Source organism: Cherax quadricarinatus, chromosome 88 (genome assembly GCF_038502225.1).
Source record: "Cherax quadricarinatus isolate ZL_2023a chromosome 88, ASM3850222v1, whole genome shotgun sequence".
Taxonomy (NCBI): domain Eukaryota; kingdom Metazoa; phylum Arthropoda; class Malacostraca; order Decapoda; family Parastacidae; genus Cherax; species Cherax quadricarinatus.
The window spans coordinates 2,089,238-2,113,747 of NC_091379.1; the positions used below are offsets into that span (position 1 = coordinate 2,089,238).

The following is a 24,510-nucleotide window of genomic DNA, read 5'->3' on the forward strand; positions in this document are numbered from 1 at the left end:
CGTTTACATCACAGCTCTGGAAGGTAATTACCTGGGAGAAACCATTTACATCACAGCTTAGGAAGTTAATTACCTTGGAGAAACCATTTACACCACAGCTTAGGAAGTTAATTACCTTGGAGAAACCATTTACACCACAGCTTAGGAAGGTAATTACCTTGGAGGCTTTGGAGGGTAATTACCTGGGAGAAACTATTTACATCACAGCCAGCTTAGGAAGTTAATTACCTGTGAGAAACCATTTACACCACAGCTTTGGAGGGTAATTACCTGGGAGAAATCATTTACATCACAGCTTAGGAAGTTAATTACCTTGGAGAAACCATTTACACCACAGCTTAGGAAGTTAATTACCTTGGAGAAACCATTTACACCACAGCTTAGGAAGTTAATTACCTTGGAGAAACCATTTACACCACAGCTTTGGAGGGTAATTACCTGGGAGAAACTATTTACATCACAGCCAGCTTAGGAAGTTAATTACCTGTGAGAAACCATTTACACCACAGCTTTGGAGGGTAATTACCTGGGAGAAATCATTTACATCACAGCTTAGGAAGTTAATTACCTTGGAGAAACCATTTACACCACAGCTTAGGAAGTTAATTACCTTGGAGAAACCATTTACACCACAGCTTAGGAAGTTAATTACCTTGGAGAAACCATTTACACCACAGCTTTGGAGGGTAATTACCTGGGAGAAACTATTTACATCACAGCCAGCTTAGGAAGTTAATTACCTGTGAGAAACCATTTACACCACAGCTTTGGAGGGTAATTACCTGGGAGAAATCATTTACATCACAGCTGGGAGAAACCATTTTCATCACAGCTTAGGAAGTTAATTACCTGGGAGAAACCATTTACACCACAGCTTAGGAAGGTAATTGAAATATGTTACCAAGGAGAAATCAATGTTTGTCTAAAAATTTTGCTTTTACGTTCAGAACACCGACAGTGAATAAAATCAACATTGTATTGGGTAAAGTTATGGATATTTGCGTGTTCATTCTTCTGCTTCACCAGCCAATAGGAACATGCAGTTTGTTATTTCAGCAGCCAATGGGAAAGCGAGGCTTGTCGCTCCACCAGCCAGTAGGAAAGCGAGGTTTGCCGCTTCACCTGCCAATCGGAATGCGTAGTTGACCGCTCCAATAGATACAAGGAAAGTATGATTTGTCGCTTCGTCAGCCAATAGGAATGCATGGCTTGTTGCTCCCTCAGCCAGTAAGATTGTGTGGTCTGCTGGTATCTCGGCCAATAGGAACGCAGAGATTATCGCTTTCTTAGCCAATAGGAATGCATAGTTTGGTACTCTCTCAGCCAATAGGCATGTAGGAATTGGCACTCTCAACCAGTAGGAACGCTCAGTTTGCTGCTACCTCAGCCAATAGGAATGCTATGTTTATCGCTTATTTACTCAGTATTAAAGCACAGTCCTTCCCTCAGCCAATTGGATCGCTCAGTTCGTCGCTCTTTTGCCCAATAGGAACGCGCCGTTTCCGAGATGGTCACATGTTAGCAACAGCTGACGCGAGAAACTTCCCAGAGGCGCCAGCAGCAGACGGCTCTCAGGTGTTAGGGAGGGTGGACGTGTGTGTCTAGTTCCTGCCAGAACTTACTGAAAACTTACTTCTCTGAACGACAGGATTACTAAGACTGCCATACTTACCATGTGACTGAGGTGAAACGTTATATATGTCAACTGTTACATTTGTAAACTGATGTTTAGTGTTATATTTGCAAACTGAAATGAGCTGATATACTATTTATCAAGTGAGGTGAACTATTAGTATATTTACCAATTGAGGTGATCTAAGGTGAACTATTGTATTTGCCAGTCGAGGTAAACTAAGGTAAACATATTTGCCACTGACTGGGGTGAACTGTTTTATCTTAAAAGCAACGAGAAAACTAATTTCCTTCAGGATAGGCTCAGCCAGGAACATTGTGTGGAAAATCACTGCCACAGTTTCTTGATAAGTTGGAAAACTTAAGAAAACAGTGATTCTTGAAGAGATCTTATAGATGGACTAATTACATCATCTTCAATCCATCTACTGCCTCTCTAATTGATTGAAGAAGCCTGCCATGCGGGCGAAACGTTTCAACAATAGATATAACCAACTGTTGCATATGTATCTTAATCAGATGAAAAATAATATGATGCCATGCACCGAATTATTCAAAAAAGTGGTGGTTAGAAAATAAAAATTAAATAAATTTTATAAATGATAAAGAATTTGATTTATTTAACAATATAACTGTGAAGGGGTAAAAATAGACGTTATGTATATATATGAAAGGAGACATTATTTAATATATACATGGGACAAAGGCACGTTTGTTTCAAAAGCCTTGTGCTGTATAGCCCTTGTGGCTTAGCGCTTCTTTTTGATTATAATTATAATAATCAAAAGCCTTGCAGATATATACAAACTTTAACACATAGAGGAAATGGAACATTTCAGTAGGCCTATTGGCCTATGCAAAGACAAGGTGTAAGAAAGAAAATGTAACCTCAAATTAAGCAAAATTACCCCAATAAAGTCAAAATACAAGAAGAAAAGTAAAGTAAATAACAGAAGAATATTATATAAAGATAGAAAAAAGGTAACTAGTGGGGTGGACGAGCCTTGAAGGCCCAAGAGATGGAGCCTAACTTGAGGGAGACGTACCTGGCGAGGTTCTCAACCAACACTAAGATGGACTCCAAACTCAGCCTCGCCAGATGTAAACAAGGTGAGTCCATGGTGTCCTATCCACCCTCTTGATCCAAGGAAGAGGAGCTATTCCTTGTCCTCGGATTAAAAGTTGATCATTAGGAGCTCTATGACACGTACGGGTTGAGTACTTCCCAATAATAATATATATTTTTTATAATAGTCTACCAAAAAAAATCTGGATTCTCAATCATAATTTTCTTCAGAATTCTGCGTAATTATATTATTATATTTTAAATCATTAAATTCTTGATTTATACTTGTTTCAGACTAATTTTAAAATATATTTTACATTTATTTGTTATCACTAAAATTATTTAAATCCTAAATGTATATTAATACAGATAATTTTTTTTGTCAAAATGTGTATAGGCAAAATTTATATTTATGAAATGGTAATTTATTACTAGATATATATATTATTGGACATAATGTATATTGCTGTAGACATATATGTTGATTTAGATGAAATTTACATAGAGTGAATGTATATGGTAGACTTGTGTATATAAATATTGTACATTATTATTCACAATATACATGTATTCTTTTAAACGTAATATATATTATTGTAGGCCTCCACTTCCTTGTCCTGGCTTTTGTCTTTCCAAAACACGGACAATAAGACACTTGCAACGTACTATAATGCGTTAAATAAGAACACAGAACGTACAATAACACATTTACAACGTCCTTAAAAATACGCAAGTGATGTCACGACTCAGCAGTCACGGACGGGAGGAGAAATTGTCGAGTCATCTGTCAATGTCAAAGTCACTGTCGATATTTATATACGCAGTTAGAGAACATTAAGAGTATTTAATTTACAGAGGAAAACTTGGATTGTAGCTTTCAAACACACACATACACACACACACACACACACATACACACACACACATACACACACACACACATACACATACACACACACACATACACACACACATACACACACACACACACACATACACACATACACACACACACACACACACACATACACACACACACACACAGACATACACACACACACACACACACACACACACACACACACATACACACACACATACACACACACATACACAGGATCCATTCATAGCTTTAAGCAGAGGTATGATAAAGCTCATGGTTCAGGGAGAGTGACCCAGTAGCGACCAGTGAAGAGACGGGGCCAGGAGCTATGACTCGTCCCCTGCAACCACAACTAGGCGAGTACACACACACACATATATATATATATATATATATATATATATATATATATATATATATATATATATACTGAAGTAACCCACATTCAACGATACAGAAATGTGAACATTTTCGGTCTGCTAGAGAGACCATCTTCAGGCGCTGAAGGTGTCTAGTAGACTGAGAACATTCAAGTCATTCTACACTGCTGAATGTGCGTTACTTGAATGTATTACCACATATGGTCACTGTATGGTTCAATATTTATATAACGGGTTGTTAGTAGTACCTTCCTGGGTGGTTGCTGAAAGGGCCGGTAATCTTGCCAGAGTGCAAAACGTTTAACAGGCTTCCACTCCACGCTCATATTGACAAGACGGTACCTACCTAGAAGGTTACTGTCCACCAGACTACTTCCTGACCGCTGCCTTGGGGGGGGGGGGAATTGTGGTATAGTCAAGGCAAACTTCTTTATTTTACCTCGTTGTGTTCATGTTTTTTTCGTTGATGCCTTGTATGTGATGCTCGTTAGGCACACAGTCCTACTGTCTCAGTACTCGTTTTTGACCCTTATTGAAAGACGAAATGGACGTTATGCAAGCACGTGAAGGGTATGTGTGTGTGTGTGTGTGTGTGTGTGTGTGTGTGTGTGTGTGTGTGTGTGTGTGTGTGTGTGTGTGTGTGTGTGTGTGTGTGTGTGTGTGTGTGTGTGTGTGTGTGTGTGTGTGTGTGTGTGTGTGACGTTTTTTTCGAGAATCATTATAAGCAGTTCGTTCAGTGTTGCCATTCTTATGTCCGGGCGATGTCTTATTCAGTATTGAATTTAAAGTCGGACAAAATGACTTATTTCCACTGGGGTCCTTGTAATACCTTATTATTTAAACCTGAAAAGTTAAAACAGCTAAATAACTCAACTGTGTGAAAATCATTTACAATATAAGATATACTAAGAATAAGGCAGACTGAGTTATTTACATTTATAATAAAAGGATTATATCACAGTAACAGGTATATGTATTTTAGTTATACAAGAAATCCCTCTCCTCCCTTTCTGTAGTTAGGTTATAATTATTAGGAACTTTCTGGCTCTTCTCTTGAACTGGCTTATGCTATGATAGGCTTTGACACGTGCAGGCAGTCCGTTCCACTCCATTATTACTGTACAATAAAATGTGTTTGAAGCCGGAAAACCGACTATGGGTACTGCCATTCTTAAATAACAAAAAAGGCACAATACCGTGACTGGAACAATACATAAATAACCCGCACATGGGAGAAAGGAGCTTACCATGACGTCGCACCGAAACATTGTCGAAACGTCTCACATATGTGTGGGTTATCTATATACTGAACATTAAAATTGTATAAAATACCGACAGGTTGATAGGTAAGACACATATGCAACAGTTAGGTATCTTTATTATGAAACGTTTCGCCTACACAGTAGGCTTCTTCAGTCGAGTACAGAAAAGTTGATAGAAGCAGAAGATACTTGAAGACGATGTAATCAGTCCATCACCCTTAAAGTTTTGAGGTGGTCAGTCCCTCAGTCTGGAGAAGAGCATTGTTCCATAGTATGAAACAATATGGAGATGAAGTGACAGGATGGAGCTTTATATAGCGCCAAGAGGTGAGACGTAGGTCACTAGAAGAGGTAAGAACTCGGGACTATAGCTTGTTTAGTGTTGCCACTTCCGCCTTCTCTGGCGATAGTTTGTCAAGTCCTATTGCATTTTGACACGTTCAGTTATGTCATGATTTCCTCGACTTCCTCCTCCCCCCTCTCTCTCTCTCTCTCTCTCTCTCTCTCTCTCTCTCTCTCTCTCTCTGTCTCTCATGTGTATGTGTGTGTGTACTCATCTATGTGTAATCACCCATTTGTGGTTACAAGGGTCGATTCACAGCTCCTGGTCCTGCCTCTTCGCTGATCGCTGTGTGTGTGTAATGCTGTCGTCAGAACTGAGGAATGCTTAGAAATTAATATCTAGTAGAGCGAATGTTGAGTAATCTCAGCTGTACATTACGAGGCTTCAGACTTATCACACGCTTTGAGAGAGAAAAAAAAACAGAGAGAGGTTCTGAACCTAATAAACCAAGTTATAATGTTAAACCATAACTCGACATGCGTGCGCACACGAATGAGCGTATACGCAAGCATTTTCGTATTTCAAAAGCCAGTAGTATTTTTTAACGAAATTGGGTACATCAGTAGTGTGTAGCTACCCTATTCTATACACAAATGACCCGTATAGAAGAGAGGAGCTTACGACGTTTCGTTCTGACTTGGACCATTTACAAAGTCCAAGTCGGACCAAAACGTCGTGGTAAGCTCCTCTCTCCCATGTACGGGTTATTTGTTTATTGTTCCAGTCACAGTATTGTGCCTTTTTGCTCTTTGCCCTATTCTATATAACAGTTACACAGTCTGAACAACTGCCAGACATGTTCCCCTGTCGTTATTCCATCACAGAGGCTGAGCTTCGCATAGTTCTGTCTAATCTGGGAGACTTCAGTAAGGCGATGAGGATATCGTTCACTATCCCATGAAAATTCAGAAGCAGCATCTGCTTCAGTGCTCCTTCCGGCAGACCTGAAGTTGTTATTACTTGGGAATTATCTGCCCTCAGGATGGTGTACTGGATCCTATACATTGGAGAAATGGTGTTTTCGAACGGTATCTCCACCGTCAGAGGTGTAAGGGATGTTTAATCTCTTTCTTTCTCTCTCTCTCTCTCTCTCTCTCTCTCTCTCTCTCTCTCTCTATATATATATATATATATATATATATATATATATATATATATATATATATATATATATATATATATATATATATATATATATATATATATATATATATATATATATATATATATATTTATATATATATATATATATATATATATATATATATATATATATATATATATATATATATATATATTATCAACAAGTGTGTGTGTGTGTGTGTGTCGTGCCGAATAGGCAGAACTTGCGATCTTGGCTTAAATAGCAACGCTCATCTTGCCATATAGGACAAGTGAAAATTTGTGTATGCAATAATTTCGCCAAAATCATTCTGAACCTAACGAAAAAAATATATTTGATTGTGTTTGTTTAGTACTAAATTATTGTAAACGTATTTAAAATATATTTAGTTGAGTTAGGCTAAAATAAATTGTTCTTGTTATAATAAGGTTAGGTAAGTTTTCTAAGATTCTTTTGGTGCAAAATTAAAAAATTTTGCGTTAACATTAATGAAAAAAATATATCTTTAAACGTATAAGAGAAAATTTCAGAAAGGGCTTAATTTTAAATGAGTTATTGCTAATTGACCAGTTTTACATATTCGGCACGACATATATATATATATATATATATATATATATATATATATTCATATATATAATATATATATATATATATATATATATATATATATATATATATATATATATATATATATATATATATATATATATATATATATATATATATATATATATTTATATACATTGCACAGGGTTTTTACAAGGTTAGGTTAAGTGTTTCTAGCTTTATTTACAAGCTACAAGCTATTACCTATAGCAGCTCATTTGAAAGCCTTTTCATTAGTATGAGACATACAAATAGGGAACAGGACGAAGTTGGAGCCATCTGTGGGACAGCTATAATCTTTTATCATTTGCCTACTAGCCGCCCTTCCTACTCCTGCCTTCCCTTCACTTCCCTCTCCCTCCTTCACAACAGCAACGCCATAACAGTAACGCCATAACAGTGGTAAGCGCCTCAGTCACTCCAGAAGATATAACACTACCAATACACTCAACAGATCACGGCGACGTGGGAACAGTATCTCTGCCAGTATCTCTTGATACACGTTATCAAGGTCCCAGGACCGAAACGTTTACTAATTAATATGTCCTAGTGTTTTCTTACGTGCCTTTTTAAACCAATCCATACCTGTATCTATCTGTGGTTATCAGATAGTTGTAGAAACACGTATCTGGCAGATGGTGGTTGTTTGCTGTAAACCCTATCTACTACGGGAGGGTCAATAAGGCTGCATGTAACCTGTTCACCACCAGGCAAGAACACTTAATTCACAAACTAGGGATTAAAGTTACACTATATACACTATTACGGTGAGAGAAATACACCTGCGTATAGTAGGGTTAGGTTAGGTAAAATTTGTCAGGAAACAGGACAAGTGTTTCCCGAAGGGGGTCTTGGTTTTATGACCGAGGCCTTCCACTGGCTTACCCCTCCACCATTTAAAAAATTAATTATGAAGGCTAGGTTAGGTTAGGCTAGGTTAGGTTAGGTTAGGTTAGGTTAGGCTAGGTTAGGTTAGATTAGGCTAGGTTAGGTTAGGCTACGTTAGGTTAGGCTAGGTTAGGTTAGGTTAGGTTAGGCTACGTTAGGTTAGGTTAGGCTAGGTTACGTTAGGCTAGGTTACGTTAGGTTACGTTAGGTTACGTTAGGTTAGGTTAGGCTAGGTTAGGTTAGGTTAGGTTTGGTTAGGCAAGGTTAGGTTTGGTTAGGCAAGGTTAGGTTTGGTTAGGCAAGGTTCGTCAGGAATTAGAACAAGAAACATTATATTATTATTCTTGTTGATTCGCCGGTACTCCCCCGGCCTGGGTCTTTTCCAGATGGTGACCTGGCCTTGGCTCCCTGTTTTGGGAGTGTCTGAGACCAATGTCTTCCATGGGAGGAAGTACAAGTACCTTCTCATCTTCTGGGACCAACTGTTCCCAGGCGTAGCCCCATTCCCCGCCCTAAAGGGGCTCGTAGGGAGAAGCTAGGCCTCTGGTCTGCCATCTTCCCCGCCCCAGGAGGGCTCGTGGGGATGGCAGTCTTGTGAGCTGCAGGTGGTAGCAAGCTCTGGTTCCTTCCCCGCCCTAGGAGGGCTCGTGATAATGGTGTCCTCCCTCTGAACATTTTAGGTTAAGTTAGGTAAGGTTCGTCAGGAAACAGGACAAGCCAGAACATTTTAGTACATCTTTTGGTTGTAGCGACGGGAAGCCACGGTGACTATGCTAATTTACATATTCTTACATAACTGTGAACCACACTAAAGTCCTGAACGTTGAGGCTATTCTGTGTAATTAGCGGCGTGTGTGCATGTGTGTGTGTCCATCTGCTGGTGCCAGATGGAGCAGTTAAGCACCCAGCTCTGCTGCTCCACCTCCCACCCATACTTGAGTGCTGTCTGCACATTTCCTCCATTCCTCTTTCATTGACACTCAGTGGCTCCGTTCATCCTCCCTCAAGAGCCCTTCCTAAAACTCACAAGCTTGACATTTCCTTATTTGTAACGTTTTTCGCCCCTAAAGCAGAGAGAGATAGAAGCACAGCTTATATAAGGGGTCAGGTAAGGTAATGTTGAGACATCACTTGCTGAAGTCAAGGGAATGTTAGCAGGGTTATCCAGTTCACGTGGCCACAGTGTCCCAGACAAAGATCATCCTAGCCAAATGTTTCAGAAATGCTAAAATTCTCCGAATTCTATGTTGAAGGTGTTCGATATCTATGTCATAGCTCAGATCTATATCTCCAGCCCATCTCATGAGGTGACCATGTGTGTCGGCATGTCTAGGCTAAATGCACTCCTGTGTTCTCCAACCTGTTTGTTTTCCTATGTACATTTTTTCACATCCCAAGCAAGGGATCCCATGTGCACCTCGGGATTTAACACTTGGTTGGTTGGCTAATTGGGATTAAAGCTGCCAACGACACTAGCGTCATTAAGGATACATGTAACCTCTTCGTGACCATTCGGGAGTACTTTAATCTGCAAAATAAAATATGAAATAAGAATGGGTCGGAAATAAAATTTTGGTTGGTTAACTGGGTTGAAAGGCAGTCGATTACTCAAAAGGTCATTAAACTTGCATGTCACCTATTCGCCACCTAATGTTTTAATACTTAAACTAGGGATGAAAGTAAACTCTCAGTATACATACACCAAAAGATATATACACCTCTATGTATATATATTGGCCCAGTCACCGGTATAATACACACTACTAGTACACGCGCGGTGTTCAGTGGTCTTCTTCACTGGGTGCTTACTCTCCTATCTCCGAGGTTCCCACAATTTGGGCTGCACTTGAAGCATGATGCATTATTAACTTTCCACTGAGTTCCATTTGATAACGTGTCTCTGGCATTATGATAACATATCTTAGATGTAGTATACGAAGGTCTTTCACTGCTGTTTTCTCTTGTGGATGTAGCTCAGGGGAAACTCCAGAATGTTTTTTAATGTCTGTGAATAACTTTCCCTGCAGACTTGCTCATATTTTGTTGAATGTAAAGGCATTGTCTTATTCTTGGACATCTTTCCTATTGATTATCGTCCATTTCCAGTTTCATTTTGCACATTTTTCATGAGATGGAGAGAAGAAAAAGACATCGTATCGTTGAGGAGGAGTTGTTGAGCTAAGTTGGACATTGATAAATAAGTTTTTTTAGGTACAGGTACACATAAGTACAATTATCCCAAAAAAGTCATAGTGACTTATTTCCATTGGTGTCTTTGAAGCTGGAACAACTTAGGATGACCAAAAGGGTCTATAAATTATAACAGCCATAAATTTGGTCACTTGATTAGGTCAGATGACCAAAAGTTCCAGCTGCGGGTTTTCATATGACTACGACCCTCATCAGGAAACACTTGTTCTGTTTCTTGACAAATATTATACCTACCTAACGAGTGCAATACATGTAATACAGAATATGAAAACTTACTAACGAAGACAGTACTCAGGGTTAAGCATCTGTTACCAATATTTATTTTGCACGAATTGTGTAACACTATAATCTGACATAATACACGAGGAAAGCCGTCATGGGTGTACTGACGAAGGTATCTGGAAAAAAATGTCACATTAGGTTAGGTTAGGTTGTGATTTTTTTCCTCAATCCCTAAGAAAAACAAAGTGGGTTTCCACCACTGAATGCAGATACTACATGTCACCTGTTCACTATTACACCTGTTCACTATTACACCTGTTCACTATTACAGGGATTAATGCAAACTCTCGGTATATATACACTAATAGGTAAACACCACTCAGTGTAGATATTGTTACAGTGGAGTGCATACCTAGCTGGGGTAGGCCAGTGGATGCTTAACCACTGAAGGGGTCACCATATGATTCATAATCCTAACAGGAGACACCTGTTTCCTGACGAACAAAATACGAGGGAGAGAGAGAAAGTAGGTACTGCCTCAGCTGTTGCGAAGATCCCCAAATACTCTCTTCTGTATCCTGGAGCAATGTGACTTTCTCGTTCCTTGATCCACACCTGTTGTCTCGTCTCCTTGTTGCTAGCCTGGGGAGGGTCTGCCTGCTTTCTATGTGATTCTCCAACACTTTTCCATTAATGATTACACCTGAAGGGCCCAGGATCAATCCTAGACTAGAGGAGTCGTGTGTTCTTGACTGGTGGTGAAAAGGATATTTTATAGCCTTAATGATCCTTGTGTAGTCGATAGACTACACCAAATAACCAACCAACAAATAATAATAATTATAATAACAGTAACAATAATAATCAACTCTCCCGGCACTTATGGAGAAATATGTAATCTTGAGCTAAGCCCCTCAGGAGAGGTAGCATACCCCAGGGAAGCGTTCCAGGTCCTCCATTATCTTGTTTACCCCCTGGGAATTCATTGTCACTACCAGAGTGTACTCTTCCCAGATATCTGGTACAGTTGGTTCCTCCCCAGTCAAATAATTAACACACACACACACACACACACACACACACATATATATATATATATATATATATATATATATATATATATATATATATATATATATATATATATATATATATATATATATATATCTTTCAGTGTATATATGCCCTGTTTTACATAATATTTTTGATTGGTGGTGAACAGGTGACACGCAGCCTTAATAAACAAGTGTATTAGACAATATGAAATACAAGTTTTGGCGCTTGTGTCTACGTTAAACCGAAGCAGCATGTATAGACTTAAATAGATATACAGCACTGTTAGGAAAAATAATAAGTGGGTGACAAGAGAGTTCTCAGGAACGTTCTCAGAGGTGGTAACACGGAAGCAGTGCTAATGACTGCAACTGTGGGAGACTAATTCATTTTAAACTGGTTGCTTAATGGGACTTAAAGAGCCTATCGGCTGCATGATAGTCCTTAATGCAGCACGTATTCTGATCGCCACCATCAGGAATACTTTACTCTCTTAGACAGACACGTAGAATAGAAATATTTGTTCGTGAATATATTCCTCACCTTTTTTTAGTCTTGGTTAGCGGTTTTAAAACTTAGATGAGGTTTGTGGGGAAAAAGGAAATGTTTCCCAACGCGGATCTTATGTTGACCCACAGGTGGAGCTTTTGATCATCTGACCGAGGCCTTCCACTGGCTTACTCATCCACCCCTTTAAAAATTATTGTTAATTTTAATGCTCTGATATGATAGGTATAATGTTTGTCAGGAAACAAGACAAGGGTTTCCTGACGCGGGTCTTAGATGTGGTTTGTAATGGTTAGTTAGTTAAAGATTAGCCGGTATTCTCCCGGCCCGGGCCTTGTCCAAGTGGTGGCCCGGCCTTGGCTCCCTCTTTAGGGAGTGTCTGAGACCTAAGTCTCCCATGGGAGGAGGCACAAGCACCTCCTCATCTTTGGGACCAACTGTCCCCAGGCCTAGCCACAAGCTAGGCCTCTCTGGTCTGCCATCCCCGCCCCAAGGGGGCTAATGGGAATGACAGTCTTATGAGCTAAAAGCTCCGGCTCAGGCACCTACCCTACCCTAGAAGGGCTGGGCATGGTGTCGATCTCTGAATAAACGTAATTAATACCTATAATACCCATTCCCCAGTCTCGTTATAAATTACACTCGTTAGTAACTTAGGCTTGAAGGCTATTGACTTTACGAGCGTCATTAAGGCTGCATGTAAACTGTGTTCAGTCCATCAATCTTGAATAGGAGCGCGTTTGGTAAATTAGACACATGTGCAACTCCTGGGTATCTTTATTGGGGAAACGTTTCGCCACACAGTGGCTTCATCAGTCCATACGTAGGAGAAACTTGAAGAACAGGAGGAGATTGATGGACTGAACACATCGACTCAAGGTTGAGGGACTGATTACCTCATTCTTCTCCTGTTCTTCAAGTTTCTCCTACGTATGGACTGATGAAGCCACTGTGTGGCGAAGCGTTTCCTCAATAAAGATACCCAAGAGTTGCACATGTGTCTAATTTATCTGCATGTAAACTGTTCACCTCTATTCAAAAACACTTTAACACCTAAAATAGTGATTAAGGCAAACTCTCAGTGTATACGCTGAGAGATATACATCCCTATGGTTATGTTTTTCTGTAAATGTATTCTGTTTATTAATAAATGTTTACATAGAATATCAAATATAAGGGTGGTAGGAGAAGAAAATATATGGTTTAGAAAGACACGTAAGCAAACACTATAACATATTTATTAGAAAACGTTTCGGTCCTGGGACCTTGATCACTTCTAACATACAGAGGTAGAAAGACATTATATATATAGGCGGAGAGTGAGGTGTGACGCACTCTCCGCCTATATATAATGTCTTTCTACCTCTGTATGTTAGAAGTGATCAAGGTCCCAGGACCGAAACGTTTTCTAATAAATATGTTATAGTGTTTGCTTACGTGTCTTTCTAAACCAACTTGTCGGTATTTATTACCAAGGTTTATACCAAGAAAATATTTAAACAGCTCCGGGGAGAACCTTGAGTTTTCCCTGAGGTACGTTTATTGTCTTCTCTGAGGATGAGGGTCCCCATTCCAGCCACAGAGGTGGTACTTCCCTACATCCCTAGGTGTATAAATGTATTCTCTATTCCAGTGTATATCTTCGGAAGAATGTAGCAGATTTAGTTAGTGAAGTAACTTAATATCTAATTTAATAATTGACTTCATAGAACTATAATAGTTATCCATCCAGTCGGTCAGCCAGTCAGTCAGCCGACCAGTTAGTCAGCCAGCCAGCCAGTCAGCCACCCGGCTTCGTTACCTACTTTAACTTTCACTGCATTACTCAACACTGTACAGTGTCTTCACACAAAAATATTTTATGTCCCACGTATTGAAAGCATTTCACTGCCCCACTCGATTATTATTATTATTATTATTATTATTATTATTATTATTATTATTATTATTATTATTATTATTATTATTGCTGTTGTTCCTCTCTTATAATTATTTTTATTGAGGAGGTAATCAGATTTCATCAAGGGGGGCTCCAGTTCCTTGAATCAAGAGCCCTTGACCATCATCAATCCGCCTCCCTTTTAGGAGTTCTCTCGTAGCATTTCTCGACTGTCAAAAATGGTGGGAACCTCAGTTATCATTGGAATTATCGCGTTGTTTTTGTACCTCTCCGTCTCTCCATCCGCACGAAAGATAGATTCAAAGACTGAACCTTATATCAAGTGGCTTTACGATCGATTTTAAACCTTTTTTTTTTGTAAGCCCTGTATACCATTTTTCCCCCCGACTCATTTCTGAATGATATTGTAAAATTCCTACGAAACTGTAATTTTGGGAGTGTATCTTGGTAGATATAAGGGATGACTGAGTTATATTCGTGTTATCTTGACGCCTCGCACAGCTGTGGAAAGTTCCCATGGTATAATTTAGAGTGATTTATGGTGAACGGTGTACACAACTGAGTTAGACGGGAAGGTGGTCGTATCTACCCAAGCCATAACAGAAAATTATCACGATTAAATGAGTGAGACGTTTCTGTGAGAGTTTCCCCTCCAGGCTGTTTACAATGTTGTGGTTTTAATAAAAGTCTTGTTTGCATTGGAGTCTTTGGGAGACTTTTTTAATGGAAGTGTTGGTGGGTTTTTTAAGAGAGAGAGAGAGAGAGAGAGAGAGAGAGAGAGAGAGAGAGAGAGAGAGAGAGAGAGCTAACTACACCTTGCAAAAAATAACATAAGCAGTATAATGTGATTCTTTGTTGACAACGTTTCGCCCACACAGTGGACTTAATCAAGTCACAAACAGATGTTTGTCACTTGATAAAGTCCACATTGTGGGCGAAACGTTGTCAATAAAGGATCACATTATATTGCATATGTGTTTATTTTTCCATTGTGTCGGTATTTTATACCATTTACTTCTAACTAGACCTTTGTATTGAATTATAATGGTTCATTTCAACCTTCCCTCATCACACACTTTATTGAGGTTCTGAGCATATCCCCCAAGAAATAACTCGAAATAATGGATTCAAATTAGATAAGTTTAGATTTAGAAAGGATATGGGATAGTATTGGTTTGGAAATAGGGTAGTTGATGAGTTGGTTTAGAAAGACACGTAAGCAAACACTATAACATATTTATTAGAAAACATTTCGGTCCTGGGACCTTGATCACTTCTAACATACAGAGGTAGAAAGACATTATATATATATAGGCGGAGAGTGAGATGTGACGCACGTGACCTGAGGAATGTCATAAGAACATAAGAATGGAGGAACACTGTAGAAGGCCTACTGGCCCATGCGAGGCAGGTCCTTATCAAAACAACCTCTGCCTATGATTAGGACGGGTAGACGATGAAATCATGTGACTCCTGTGTTGTTGGGTTGGTGCTGCTTAAGTTTTCTAATAAATATGTTATAGTGTTTGCTTACGTGTCTTTCTAAACCAAAAAAATCTATAATGGGTCTGTGTCATAAAACAAATCTTTCATTGGTGCTTGCACTATGGCTTTGCCACGACAAGACAGTAATCCCTTCGGTGGGAGGATTACATCATGGCTCATAATGGAACTCTCATGAGCTGGAAGACTGGGGGAACGCTTCCGTTTTCGGAGGTCTAAATTCAGGAGACTTTCCGAACCCGGCTTCGCTTCCAACACGGAACTTCACAGCTGGGAAAGATTCCACAGCCAGGGCACACACGGAACAGTATTATTCCTCGATCAGAGGTAAAACTACTGCCAAAGGCGGGGCCCTGGAGATGAGAGAACGACAAAACTCACAACGACCTCAGTCTCATTACCACCACCTCTTTTATAACCACCAAAACAAGCGCCCTCCATCGCCCTGCTGTCACCGTACCACTAGCCACTAGCACCTCACCATTCCTACTCCCACAGTCATTTCATTACTACTCCATCATCATCACGTCGCAACATCACCACCACATCACAACATCAACGAGAGCGCATCACTCTGCGACCAACAAACAATTACTGTATAAGGACCTAGTTCCCTCGGCACGGGTCGTGTGTATTTGTCTGAGAGAGAGAGAGAGAGAGAGAGAGAGAGAGAGAGAGAGAGAGAGAGAGAGAGAGAGAGAGAGAGAGAGAGAGAGAGAGACAGACAGACAGACAGAGACAGAGACAGATTCTAATTAGAATTTGGCTTAGCACTAGGGGCATTTTGAAATCTTTGCCTGGAAAATTTATGTCCTGACACCAGCACCACCACCACCATACCACCACTCCTAACATTACTCTCACCATAATTACCATCTCACAATGCCCCTTCTACCGTCACTGCTACCACCAGTGCTACTACTACTACTACTACTACCACCAGTGCTACTACTACTACTACTACCACCAGTGCTACTACTACTACTACTGCTACCACCAGTGCTACTACTACTACTGCTACCACCAGTGCTACTACTACTACTTCTACCACCAGTGCTACTACTACTACTTCTACCACCAGTGCTACTACTACTACTACTGCTACCACCAGTGCTGCTACTACTACTACTACTGCTACCACCAGTGCTACTACTACTACTGCTACCACCAGTGCTACTACTACTACTACTACTACTGCTACCACCAGTGCTGCTACTACTACTACTACTGCTACCACCAGTGCTACTACTACTACTGCTACCACCAGTGCTACTACTACTACTACTGCTACTACCAGTGCTACTACTACTACTACTACTACTGCTACCACCAGTGCTACTACTACTACTGCTACCACCAGTGCTACTACTACTACTGCTACCACCAGTGCTACTACTACTACTGCTACCACTACTACTACTACTGCTACCACCAGTGCTATTACTACTACTGCTACCACCATCATTAATGCCACCAAGCTAAGAAACATTACGTAAACATTTCTGTTTGGAAGGCAGTTCGGACTTTTTTTTTTTGACCGACTTTGCAAAACATACATTAAGAGTTTACTCAGATAAGATTGGTCAGGTAACAGGACAAGTGTTTGCTGACGCGAGTCTTAGTTATATGATGACCTGGAGCTGGAGCTTTTGGTCATCTGACCGAAGCCTTCTAATAGCTTACTCCTCCACCCCTTTAAAAATTAATATTATATTTTCCTTTGATCCTTAGTCTAATACATAGAGCAGTCATGCTGCAATGAGGCCTGACAAAGTTCCTGGAGAGCGATACGTTGACAGAATAAAATGTTGCACTTGTGTCATTTTACCTAACACCTGAATTAGGATCTAACTGATCAGTTTGTGATTATTATTAAAACCTTTGTTATTAATAGTTGAGCTTGCTACCATCTGCAACTCATAAGACTGCCATCCCCACGAGCCCCTTTGAGGCGGGGTAGATGGCAAACCAGAGGCCTAGCTTCTCCCTACGAGCCCCGTGAGGGCGGGGAATGTGGCTAGGCCTGGGGACACTTGGTCCCAAAGATGAGGAGGTACTTGTACCTCCTCCCATGGGAGACTTAAGTCTCGAGACACTCCCCAGATAGGGAGCCAAGGCCGGGTCACCACTACTTGGAAAAGACCCGGGCCGGGAGAATACCGGCGAATAAAAAAAAAAATATCTTCAATAATAACCTACCCTATTCAATAATAATATAAACCAAACAACAAATACATAACAATTAAACACAGAAAATCATTTATTTTTATACAATTTATATTTCCAAGGTTCGTAGGGGGATATAAACTCACAGCCTCGACCACAGTTTGTACCAGGGGGAATAATTCTCTTAACGACTGGAGACTCTCCTCAGGGTGACTGAAGACTCGCAGGAGACTCTGAAGGTTACTCGCCTCTGTACGAGAAAGTTCAAATAGAGTGATGAATGTTTTTGAAAACCGACAAGTTGAAGAAGTGAGACACTTGTGCAACACATGGGACGGACTGAACACATCGTTTCCAGGTTGAGGGACTGATTACCTCGAACTTCTCCTCTCCTTACCCATTTCTACTTTGTATTGGACTGATGAAGCCACTGTGTGGCGAAACGTTTCCTCAATAAAGATTCCCATGTGTTGCATAAGTGTCTCAGTTCTTCAATTAGCGTGTTCTGGATTACGAGAAATCGCAAGATTTCAGATAACAAATCAGTAGGATGCGTTCAGTGAGAGAAATGTGTTAGAAATAGCTAATAAGACTGAATTATTAGACAGGCCCGGTGGCCTGGTGGGGGTGGCCCGGTGGCCTGGTGGCCTGGTGGGGGTGGCCCGGTGGCCTGGTGGCCTGGTGGGGGTGGCCCGGTGGCCTGGTGGCTAAAGCTCCCGCTTCACACGCGGAGGGCCAGGGTTCGATTCCCGGCGGGTGGAAACATTTCGACACGTTTCCTTACACCTGTTGTCCTGTTCACCTAGCAGCAAATAGGTACCTGGGTGTTAGTCGACTGGTGTGGGTCGCATCCTGGGGGACAAGATTAAGGACCCCAATGGAAATAAGTTAGACAGTTCTCGATGACGCACTGACTTTCTTGGGTTATCCTGGGTGGCTAACCCTCCGGGGTTAAAAATCCGAACGAAATCTTATCTTATCTTATCTTAAGAAAGGTGGAAATAGAAGATTAGAGACTGGGGTGGCCTGGGTTTGCAGCTGTAACACTTGTCCTGTTTCCTGACGTGGGTCTTAGTCATATGATGACCCACAGCTAGAGCTTTTGGCCATCTGACCGAGGCCTTCCACTGGCTTACCCGTCAACCACTTTGAAAATTATGGTTATGATTATAACCATTTCTTAATTAGATAGCCAGGTATTAGTTGGGGTTACTAATATGTGTGGTTAGTTGGTGTCGCATCTCCAAAGCGTTTGGAGAGAAGGCTAAAATATTTTCGTAGATAATATTTAAAAATTGCATTAAACAACAAAATGCAAAATAAATATCACTTATAAATACTTTAAGTGTAACGAGGTTGTGGCTGCTTGCCACCACCTGCGGCTCACAAGACTGCCATCCCCAGGAGCCCCTTTGGGGCGGGGCAGATGGCGGACCAGAGAGGTCTGGCTTCTCCCTACGAGCCCCGTGAGGGCGGGGACTGTGGCTAGGCCTGGGGGCAGTTGGTCCCAAAGATGAGAGGGTACTTGTACCTCCTCCCATGGGAGACTTAGGTCTCAGACACTCCCCAGACAGGGAGCCAAGGCCGGGTCACCACTATTGGAAAAGACCCAGGTTGGGAGAGTACCGGCGAATAAAAAAAAAAGTATAAACGTTAATGTACTATTAATAAAGTCGTTTGCTTACTTACAGGATGAATTATTCTCTCTAATAAACTGGCCCCAGAGGAAAAATTTTAAAAATCTCTCGGTGATAGTGATGGGCAGAGCCAATGAGAGAGGCGGTATGTGTGTTTCTCATTGCATTTCCCCCTCTTAGATAATACCCAGATATACATCCTGGTTTTTATGTACTGAGGGATTTAGACCTTTCGGTGTATATGCTCTCAAAAAAACACTTGGTGCGTATACTATCAGAGATAAGCACCTCACGGTGCATATACACTCAGAGGTTGGTTGGTTACTAGGATTTGAAGCCTGTCGACTACATGAAGGCCAAAAAAGCTACACGTAACCTATTTACCACCAGTTAAGAATTTTTAATCCCTAAAATAGGGATTAAAGTAAACTCTTAGCATATAGTATATACCGAGAGTCATGCACCTTACTGTGTATATATTCTTCTTTTTGTTGATTCGCCGGTACTTTCCCCCGGCCAGGGCCTTTTCCAAGTGGTGGCCCGGCCTTGGCTCCCTGTCTAGGGAGTATCTGAGACCTAAGTCTCCCAAGGGAGGAGGCACAAGTACCCCCTCATCTTTGGGACCAACTGTCCCCAAGCCTAGCCACATTCTCCGCCCTCACGGGGTTCGTAGGGAGAAGCTAGGCCTCTCTGGTCTGCCATCCCCGCCCCAAGGAGGTTAATGGGAATGGCAGTCTTGTGAGCTGCAAGCTCTGGCTCAGGCACCTACCCTGCCCTAAAAGAGCTGGTCATGGTGTCGATCCATATATCCTTGGACACAGAGATACACATCTGCATTTTATAGCAGCGTTGTTGTTGATTCGCCGGTATTCTCCCGGCCCGGGCCTTTTCCAAGTGGTGGCCCGGTCTTGGCTCCCTGTCGGATATACCAGCGGGATAATTTTTCCCCACATTCATACAAACGCACACATCTGCCACACGATTTCACATCATTATGTTACAAATTCATATATATGTATATATATATATATATATATATATATATATATATATATATATATATATATATATATATATATATATATATATATATATATATATATATATAGTATATATATATATATATATATATATATATATATATATATATATATATATATATATATATATATACATGTATATATATATAGTATATCGTAAGCCCAAGTCCTTGAAGGGGGAACTAATGCAAGGTTGTTTGACTGCGTACTTCAAAACCAGTAGCCAGTGTTTACACTCGTCTGGTGAAAGTTCAAGACGACGAAACCTTGAGAGAACGACACTCGTTGTGCCTGCAGTGTTGACACTAACTTTTATTACGAGAAAACTCCTTGGCAAATATTTGACGAGAAGACACAACATTATCTAGGCTGTGCTTAATCATTGTTTTGTGGCGTTACAGAACAACAATATAAAATTTATATTAGTAGTAGCAGTAGTAGTTTTTGTAGTAGTAGTAGTAGTAGTAGTAGTAGTAGTGGTGGTGAGGGCTAAATCTTTCAGGGCAGTTTAAAACCCTTTGGGAAAATAAAATAGAGTTCCAAGAAATGGTAGGGGTATAATTTATTTCCTAAATCAAAAGCCCTTTACCAGCATCAAGGTGTCATTCCTATAGGTGAAAATCTCCAGCAGTAGAGAAAGCTTTTAAAAGGTAATATACAGTGATTAAGACTGAGGACGAACTGGGACTAGAAACTAAACTCTTGTCTGCCTCACATGGCTGTATGACTATGTAATAACCTTGGCAGAATTCTTTCTTCATCAGTGTGTGACGTTAGAATCAACATCCTAATTGACTTATTTTCATTTATTAATTTGGTGATGTTTTTTTAGATAGTTTGGTTAGAAAAGGGAAAAATAACGTGGGTCTCAAATGTGGTTAGTTAATTGAATAGTTTATCGACTATATGTAGATTGTTAAGGATACATGTACCCTATTTACCCAGTCAAGAATGTTCTGAGCCCTGAAGACGGGATTATATACTGAGATAAACACTTGTTGGTATATATATATGTATATATATATATATATATATATATATATATATATATATATATATATATATATATATATATATATATATATATATATATATATATTATTATTTTTTTTATTATCACACTGGCCGATTCCCACCAAGGCAGGGTGGCCCGAAAAAGAAAAACTTTCACCATCATTCACTCCATCACTGTCTTGCCAGAAGGGTGCTTTACACTACAGTTTTTAAACTGCAACATTAACACCCCTCCTTCAGAGTGCAGGCACTGTACTTCCCATCTCCAGGACTCAAGTCCGGCCTGCCGGTTTCCCTGAATCCCTTCATAAATGTTACTTTGCTCACACTCCAACAGCACGTCAAGTATTAAAAACCATTTGTCTCCATTCACTCCTATCAAACACGCTCACGCATGCCTGCTGGAAGTCCAAGCCCCTCGCACACCAAACCTCCTTTACCCCCTCTCTCCAACCTTTCCTAGGCCGACCCCTACCCCGCTTTCCTTCCACTACAGACTGATACACTCTTGAAGTCACTCTGTTTCGCTCCATTCTCTCTACATGTCCGAACCACCTCAACAACCCTATATATATATATATAAATATATATATATATATATATATATATATATATATATATATATATATATATATATATATATATATATATATATATATATATATATATATGTATGTATATATATATATTCCAACAGATATAATGATGGTGTTATTCGTCAAGATATTAAGCATTGCCTCCTGGCACGGGTGTTATATGATGCAACCCACCATAGGTTATATATCCCCTAGCGAGCCCAGCTGGGTTTTACACCACATTTAAAAGACTAAGGGTGACTTGGTAATGTTTCCTCGTGTAATATGACTGCCTTTTTTTTTTCGCCGGGAAATTGTCCCAACACGGATCTAATTCTTAAAAATATCCTGGTACCGCAAGGATATGTTGACGTTAGGTTAATATTAGTCAGGATATTAATATTAATATTGCATCGTCTCGTGAAAGTTATATATATATATATATATATATATATATATATATATATATATATATATATATATATATATATATATATTTTTTTTTTTTTTTTTTTTCAACAAGTCGGCCGTCTCCCACCGAGGCAGGGTGACCCAAAAAAGAAAGAAAATCCCCAAAAAGAAAATACTTTCATCATCATTCAACACTTTCACCACACTCGCACATTATCACTGTTTTTGCAGAGGTGCTCAGAATACAACAGTCTAGAAGCATAAACATATAAAGATACACAACATATCCCTCCAAACTGCCAATATCCCAAACCCCTCCTTTAAAGTGCAGGCATTGTACTTCCCATTTCCAGGACTCAAGTCCGACTATATGAAAATAACCGGTTTCCCTGAATCCCTTCACTAAATATTACCCTGCTCACACTCCAACAGATCGTCAGGTCCCAAGTACCATTCGTCTCCATTCACTCCTATCTAACACGCTCACGCACGCTTGCTGGAAGTCCAAGCCCCTTACCCACAAAACCTCCTTTACCCCCTCTCTCCAACCCTTTCGAGGACGACCCCTACCCCGCCTTCCTTCCCCTATAGATTTATATGCTTTCCATGTCATTCTACTGTGATCCATTCTCTCTAAATGACCAAACCACCTCAACAACCCCTCTTCTGCCCTCTGACTAATACTTTTATTAACTCCACACCTTCTCCTAATTTCCACACTCCGAATTTTCTGCATAATATTTACACCACACATTGCCCTTAAACAGGACATCTCCGCTGCCTCCAACCGTCTCCTCGCTGCTGCATTTACCACCCAAGCTTCACACCCATATAAGAGTGTTGGTACTACTATACTTTCATACATTCCCTTCTTTGCCTCCATAGATAACGTTTTTTGACTCCACATATACCTCAACGCACCACTCACCTTTTTTCCCTCATCAATTCTATGATTAACCTCATCCTTCATAAATCCATCCGCCGACACGTCAACTCCCAAGTATCTGAAAACATTCACTTCTTCCATACTCCTCCTCCCCAATTTGATATCCAATTTTTCTTTATCTAAATCATTTGACACCCTCATCACCTTACTCTTTTCTATGTTCACTTTCAACTTTCTACCTTTACACACATTCCCAAACTCATCCACTAACCTTTGCAATTTTTCTTTAGAATCTCCCATAAGCACAGTATCATCAGCAAAAAGTAACTGTGTCAATTCCCATTTTGAATTTGATTCCCCATAATTTAATCCCACCCCTCTCCCAAACACCCTAGCATTTACTTCCTTTACAACCCCATCTATAAATATATTAAACAACCATGGTGACATTACACATCCCTGTCTAAGACCTACTTTTACCGGGAAGTAGTCTCCCTCTCTTCTACACACCCTAACCTGAGCCTCACTATCCTCATAAAAACTCTTTACAGCATTTAATAACTTACCACCTATTCCATATACTTGCAACATCTGCCACATTGCTCCTCTATCCACTCTATCATATGCCTTTTCTAAATCCATAAATGCAATAAAAACTTCCCTATCTTTATCTAAATACTGTTCACATATATGCTTCAATGTAAACACCTGATCTACACATCCCCTACCCACTCTAAAATCTCCTTGCTCATCCGCAATCCTACATTCTGTCTTACCTCTAATTCTTTCAATTATAACCCTACCGTACACTTTTCCTGGTATACTTAGTAAGCTTATTCCTCTATAATTTTTACAGTCTCTTTTGTCCCCTTTCCCTTTATATAAAGGGACTATACATGCTCTCTGCCAATCCCTAGGTACCTTCCCCTCTTTCATACATTTATTAAACAAAAGTACCAACCACTCCAACACTATATCCCCCCCTGCTTTTAACATTTCTGTCATGATCCCATCAGTTCCAGCTGCTTTACCCCCTTTCATTTTACGTAATGCCTCACGTACCTCCCCCACACTTACATTCTGCTCTTCTTCACTCCTAAAAGATGGTATACCTCCCTGACCAGTGCATGAAATTACTGCCTCTGTTTCTTCCTTAACATTTAAAAGTTCCTCAAAATATTCTCGCCATCTACCCAATA

General features: G+C 40.1%; 1 pseudogene; it reads left to right on the top strand.

Annotated features, from left to right (window-relative positions):
• Window positions 1–1,544: 1,544 nt before the first annotated feature.
• Window positions 1,545–24,510, top strand: part of LOC128698658 (uncharacterized) — a 109,692-nt pseudogene continuing 86,726 nt past the window's right edge.